The sequence below is a fragment of the Zonotrichia albicollis genome, chromosome 2, assembly GCF_047830755.1.
Source record: "Zonotrichia albicollis isolate bZonAlb1 chromosome 2, bZonAlb1.hap1, whole genome shotgun sequence".
Classification (NCBI taxonomy): Eukaryota; Metazoa; Chordata; class Aves; order Passeriformes; family Passerellidae; genus Zonotrichia; species Zonotrichia albicollis.
Genome location: NC_133820.1, coordinates 64101721 through 64108663, shown reverse-complemented (window position 1 = coordinate 64108663; position 6943 = coordinate 64101721). Strand labels below are relative to the sequence as shown.

The 6943-nt window shown below is 37.0% G+C and overlaps 1 long non-coding RNA gene across 1 annotated transcript; it reads right to left on the bottom strand.

The window, feature by feature from the left end:
• Positions 1 to 1835: 1835 nt before the first annotated feature.
• LOC141728205 (uncharacterized) lies at positions 1836 to 6541 on the bottom strand. Its single transcript, XR_012579019.1, has 3 exons — positions 6394 to 6541; positions 4079 to 4170; positions 1836 to 2700 (listed from the first exon to the last, which is right to left on the bottom strand). It is a non-coding gene; the product is annotated as an uncharacterized LOC141728205 (long non-coding RNA).
• Positions 6542 to 6943: the final 402 nt, after the last annotated feature.

The following is a 6943-nucleotide window of genomic DNA, read 5'->3' as shown; positions in this document are numbered from 1 at the left end:
CAAAAAAGCCAGCAAATGTTAGAAGTGTGTTTTGTCTAAGATTACTTCCTGTGCTAACTTCCAGGAGCACCCTCTGGCTGGCTGACCAGATAACTGAAATACATAGGTGCCTATTAATTCCATTAAAAAGATTAGACATTTCAGACTTACAGCTGTCTCTATTTTGCCAGAACAAATGCCATCCTCTGTTCAGCTCTTCCTCAGAAAGGAAAATCTGGCCAGTTGCAGTCAGCATGAGCCAAGCAATCAGCATGCCAGGTCTGCAGCTGAAAATCTGGAATTATCTTATAACAGCAGCAGCAGGAATATTTAGGGGTGAGCGATTGTAAGAACCGACTCCTGGGACTCACAGTGTTCAGCAGGCCTTTGGCCAAGCTAAACACCAAGTAGAAAATGCTCTTCAGTCATTGCAGCATATTCCCAGACCCACTCCTGTCTACACATATCTAACAAACTTAGCTTCAGACCTAAGGAAATACATGTCCAGACAAACAGATCTTCACATCCAATTCACAGGGATTTCTTTGCTTCCAGGTAGGGTGCGAGAAGAGTAACAAGGAGCAGCTTCATGAATGGCTCCAAGAAAAGAGACACTGATCATCAACAACTTGACAGAGGGACTGGGGACAATTCCAGTGAGACCTCTGTCTGTGGGTCATTAAGTGACCTTGCAAGTTAAGAAACCATTTCTAAAACAGCAGCTTTCAATCTGTGCAGACACTGGTTCTCAGATATGCCTACAATTTACCTCTATCAGAATAGATGTCTTAGTAGTCTTAAGTGAGAGAACCACCACGGCATGAATTTCAGAAATTGTTAAGATCTGCTCGTTAAAGAAAATTTGCTTAATCTTTGGGATGTGTGAAAATGTGGAAAAAACCCAAACAGATAACGCCATAGCTATATTTTCCTTTCCAAATTGCACCTGTGGGTACAGTACAACCTCAAAACCTGTTTCCATGCTTCCCTCTAAAGTTATCCACCAGTTTTGCCTATCTTTATTAGCTACTTTTCTTAGCAACTTGCTAATTTACTTTTCCAGATTGAGTAACAGCCAGCTAAGTTTTATGTTTATTCTTCTCTCTTTCTAAAATTCTTGTGTCTACAGAAGATGGCTAGATCAGATAGTGCAGAACAGCTGTTTTCATCAGGGGTTTTTTTGTTTGTCAGCAGAGCTTAAATCTTTTTCCAGTGAAGATGTAGATGGCATATTCATGCAACATATTTTGCTTCTAAGTGATTTATATTAAAAAGCTGAATGATTGTACAAGTCCCAACCAGGTGTAGTTTGGGAATGATTATACTTGGAATTTGAAAATAAATTAGTAGAAAAGGGTACATTCATTTCCAAAACATGGCTTCCTAGGAAATCAGAGCTCTCAAAGGTACTAGTTCTTTGTAAACATATTAGCATTCAGCTTAGATGACTGGAATCTACAGGATAAACTATTATGCCCAGGGACGTTTCTTTGGTTTTTTGGGTTGTTTGTTTTTTGGGTTTTTTTCAAGAAATACCTGCACATCACCACACAAGTCTGCACAGAAGCATGCTCTGAGGGACCAAGCCCCACCATTAGGTAAAATCAGCCCAAGGATGGCAGTAATGAAATGTCTCTGCCTGTCTTTGGAGAATAAATATACTGAGGCCTGAGAACTCTCCAAACTGCTGCTCCTCTCTGTGGACAGTATTGGGAGTGTCATCCACAGAAATAGATCCTCAATGTGCACAGATATCTCATCTCTAGAACATAAACTGGTCTAATGGCATCCAGTCTAAGCTTTACCCTTTGTCCCCATACAACACCAGGTTTACGGGGGTGAAGGGTAAAGTTTAGACTGGATGCCATTCAGCTTCATACAACAGGTTTAAATTCCACATGCATTTGGCTGATGTGAACTCACAGCAATTAAATGATTCATGTGTCCCCCAGCCTGGCCTCCTTTTGAAACTCCAGGGTGTCAGAAGATGAGTTAACCCACCATGAGGCTGGGAGACATGAAAGCACCAAATTCAGGAGTCATCTGGCTCTTTGGTGGCTGTACACTATCAGCCAAAGGCAGCAAACAAAGGAGGGAGGCCTGAAGCTGCCATTTGACTGCCCAGAAAAGCACCCATATGAAGAAAGGTGTGCAGTCATCCTCTGTTCTAATAAATGAGCTGACATTGCCAGAAATGGTGCTCTGCTGCACCTCACACAGGGTGACCATGTGGTGACTCACAAAGTCCATTGCGTGGGTCCACAGGAGGTGGAAAACATCCCCTACACACCATACATTCACCTTACACAATTGAATGACCTCCCAATAATTAATATCCTGGATCACTCCCAGAGTGAAAAACAACTTAAAGCAAAATAAATTCAATTTGCTTGAAATGTTTTACTCAGTACTTTCTTTGTAGGTTCCACTTATAAAATAATTTAATTTAAGGGTAGGCCTACTTTGATTTGAGTGATTGGTAACTGCTTTCAAAATGTTATTGGAATATTTTATATGAAACATTCATGGACCAGAAATGTAAGTCCATCTCTTATCAATAAGCTTATAAGGTAATTTTGTTTCACCTCATTTCCTCCATCCCTCAGGTCCAGAAGATTTTGATGTAATCACCCAAAATGACCTGCCTTCAATGGGACTTTTCTTCCTTCTGGCACACAGCTGTTGGTCTTCGGCACCCTTAGGAGAATGAGTTTTGTTTGTCTGAAAGAAGGATTTAATTTAAGAAGATTCCAGCTCCCTGGTGTCTTTCCTGACCTGCAATCTGCAGGCTGTGAGGTGGGTTCAAGAGCTGCCACCACTTGTTTGAAATTAGGGCTTATGTCTAACTCTTTGACTGCGACGCAGGTTGAAGGGCTGTGTCTACTACACACAAAACTCACTTCTGCAATTGGGGTTATTAGTAAAGGCTCTCCTGGCAAAACTTAATGTCTCTGATAGCTCTACTTCTTTGGCTGTGGGCTCAAAAGTTGTTAGATAAGGATGCGAGAAGAGAAGGAGAAAGAGGAGTCTGTTTAAGTCCTGTTTCCCTATGAAACCAGAACTTTCTATGCTATATCACACATAGATAGATAGACCAAGTCCAGATTGAGATGGAAATTGTTTTTCTGTCTTCAAAGACATTTTTGCTCCCAAAAGTTCCACTCCTAGAGAGTATCATATTAAACAGAAAATCTAATGGACAGCTGAAGAACTCTTCTCTTGACAGTCTCATCAAATCTGGATACCACATATTTTGCTTCTAAGTGATTTTTATTAAAAAGCTGAATGATTGTAGAAATCCCAATCAGAGTAGTTTGGGAATGATTATACTTGATTTTGAAAAGAAATTAGTAGAAGAGGGTAGAACTAGACCTGTCTTAGCAATCTATGCAGTTTTGTGCATATATATAAATATACAAATATTTTCTAATAGTCAGTTGTGCATACATAGCTACAATCAGTGCTGGCTAAATAAAAATAAGATAATGCTTTTCACAGACTGATAAATTTTATCACCTCACAGAGGAATTTAAAAAAAATCTTGGGGAATATCCTTTGCAAATGTGAACCGCAGAGCATATTTCTTTCAATGGCTCACTGCATGTAATCTATTCCTCCAATAATCTTCCTCTCACTAGTATTCACTCATTTTCTTTCCACATCATGCATGTAATGGGCCTCCTTAAGGTGGGATGTAATGCCACACGTGAAAGCAGTATTAAGGAATGTATCTGCTGCAATACACATACAAAAACTAGACAACTCTCTTAATCTCACAATTCAGTTTCCTACTCAGCACTCTCAGGTTTTGCACATAATTTTCATGAGTAAAACCAGACTGATTAGAAAACCAAATTATTTTCCACCCACGTGATGTGGGGGAAAAAGATATAAAATGGCAAAGGTGTTAGGAGTAGTACTGACTCAAATCTATTCTTTTTAAATTCCCTTTTTCTTTTTTTCCTTCTTTTTCTACTTTTGGAACAATGTAACATTTATTTATGACAGATATAAATTTTAAGAAGATATATTGGTGGATCATATCTTTTCCACCCCAAGGCAAGAGTCGTATATTCATAATACATTTTTCATGACTTACTGTGATCCTTCTGAATAACAGATGGAAAAAAAACCATGACTGCAGTGTATTATGAAAATATTTTCTATCCAAGGAGATAGTCAAAGAGGACTCTGAAAAGATAAGACATATAAATTTTAAGTCTCCTAGGACAACATGCTAATCCAAGCAGATAACATTCAGTGTAAAATAATCTCCAGTAATATATAGCAGTTTAGAAAGTTGTTTGTTTCAAGCAAAACTTTTGAAGTTAAGTGTCAGAAAGCTTTTGAAAAATTCCTATCTCATAAATCATACCTATTTCAGAAATCATTCATAAATCATTCATAAATCATTTTGATAGGTGCTGTCTTGTTTTCCTTAGTTGTCTGTAAATACTAGTATTGAAATAGCATGATTTCTCAAGGGTGAGCAATTCCAGGTTCCAATAATTCCTTGCAGCTACATAAAATTACCAATGATGTCCTATTTCCTGCCCAAAACTGTGGCTTCCTGATCTCACCTTTCACAAGTACCTGTGTCATCAAGTACACAGGGTTGGATCTGATAATGTGTAGATAAGCCTAGTCTGCTGAAATCTCAGTGAGGGAAACCAAACATTTAAAACTGTATGTGCATGACTAATTGATCTGATCTGTTAGCATGAAGAGAGCTGAACCCCTTGCAAACTTCCTAGCACATGGACTTCCCTTTGTATAGCAAAGCACTGCACCCTTCAGAGCAACACTAGAAGTAACAATTGTACATACACACTTTCCAGAAAAAGCAGGTTTTGACTTTGCTTCTAATACAGAATATTTAAATGATAGATAAGACTTGTGTTAATGGTTTTGTGGAATATTAGGAGAATCAATCTTTAAACCCTGTGGAAGGTAGCTTTGTAAATCAAATATTTTTGTGATGAGTTCTCTGTTTTGTTTCTTTGTATTTTTCACATATGACTTTAATAAAGATATGTAATGGCTAACTAAACTTACTATGGATATGGTTTAATTCTGCTAAATCCTTTCATAAACTTGGGCAGCTTTAGAACCATATGGTATTAAAAGTAAAGCCGCATGGTGTTTTTTGTAATTGTTTCGCTGTGCCTTTATTTTTTGCTTGGTATAATTCTTACTGAGTGTAGTAAGATCATGACTGAGATCTAAAATGATGTTTTGGAAATAAAATAAAATAAAATAAAATAAAATAAAGCAGTTCATACACACACACTCACTCACACAAACACATATATGTAATAGGAATATATATGTATGTATGTAAATATATAGCCCAGCGAATTTTCACAGTTATTACAAATTTCTTCTTTGCAGATGCACTATGTCCATGTGAAATATTTTCAAAATTATAATTTTGAACACAGTTTGCAATGTGTGTTGAGTGTATTGTAGCCATCCATACATAATATCCACCCAAGCATTTGCAGATGTTACTTAACTTTGCCAAGGAATTTCAACACTCTGGATGAGGTCTTGAACTCAGATTTGGCTGATGCAATGTAACCTACAATATTTCTTCCCCAATGTAGGAAGGCAAACTAAATGAGCTATGGTTGCCCTGCTGAGTTGATTCCTTCACATTCATTTTTTGCCTTTTGGAATTTCCCATGACAAAAAATTATCCTCTGAGCACCAAAGAAGGGCTCTGGAGAAGTTTTTGAAAAGCCACTGGAAATAAACAGAGCTAAATACCAACACGTAATCCCAGCTTATTCTCACACAGGATAAATACATCAAAAGGATCAAGGCAAACAGGAAGAAACCATAATCTTTTTGTCTTATTCATGTTACTAAAAGCTATTCCTTGGTAATGATATAAATCTGTGCCTTCCAAACACAAAGTTCTGAAGAAAAATCACTAATCCTTTGAGTAATAGCACTTCTTATTTACTTTCAGTTTTTCTTATTATGCTTTGCAACCCAGTATAACAAAGGAAAACTTGATAGAATATCCATAACTAAGTAAAAACATAGCCAAGTCAAAGAACATTAAACAAGAAAACACCATTTCATAAGTGTTTCCCAGTGTTGATTTTTAGACCATTGAAAAGATAAGTCAACATTAGTCCACTTCTAGTAATGGACATTTTCATTCCCTGGAGTTTTTCCTCACCCCCATTGTTCCCATCTCAGAATTAAAAAGAAAAAAGTTAAAATAATAATAAGAAGAAACTCCATAGTGTGGTACTAGCAATGCTTTCTCCCTTTCCATAATTTGAAACAGAAAATTCTATATGGCAAAATATTCCTCTTGTGCCACTAAGCTGCCAGAGTTTTACAGATTGATTGATTGATTTTAAGCTGCTGCAGTTTTATAGATCATCAATATCTTCTCACCTATTTTCATATTTACTTTGGTATAGGAGTCCTTGGGAGGGAATCTTGTGACTTCTCTGAAAAGTCCACATCACCTATCACCTTCTACAAGTAATCCTTCCAACCTTTGACAAAATAAGGATTTGGGGACAGTCAGATGGTCATAAAGATACACCTGTAAAAGAAAATAAATGCAATAGAGTTACTTTTGGGAATTTATACCACATACATATGCATGCTAAGAGAGTACCACATACAAGTGTGCACCACTGATGGGAATTTTCTAAGACCACTTATTTTAGTCTTCTAATTCCTAAAATATGATAACTTTAAGACATTAGGTACTCTGCCTTCAACACAAAGGCACTGTAGCCTTTGTGTTCCCCCCAGAAGTGAATTGGTTCCTAAGATTTTAATTTAATTAATTGGCACTCATGCTCCAAATACTGCATTGTTTCAAAGCAGAAAATGTCATTTACCCTTCAAAATTATGTTTGAGAGATAGCAAAATGTGACAATTCAATAGATAATTGAATGTTAGATTCTCTCAGAGATCAGTTATTTCAAGAGT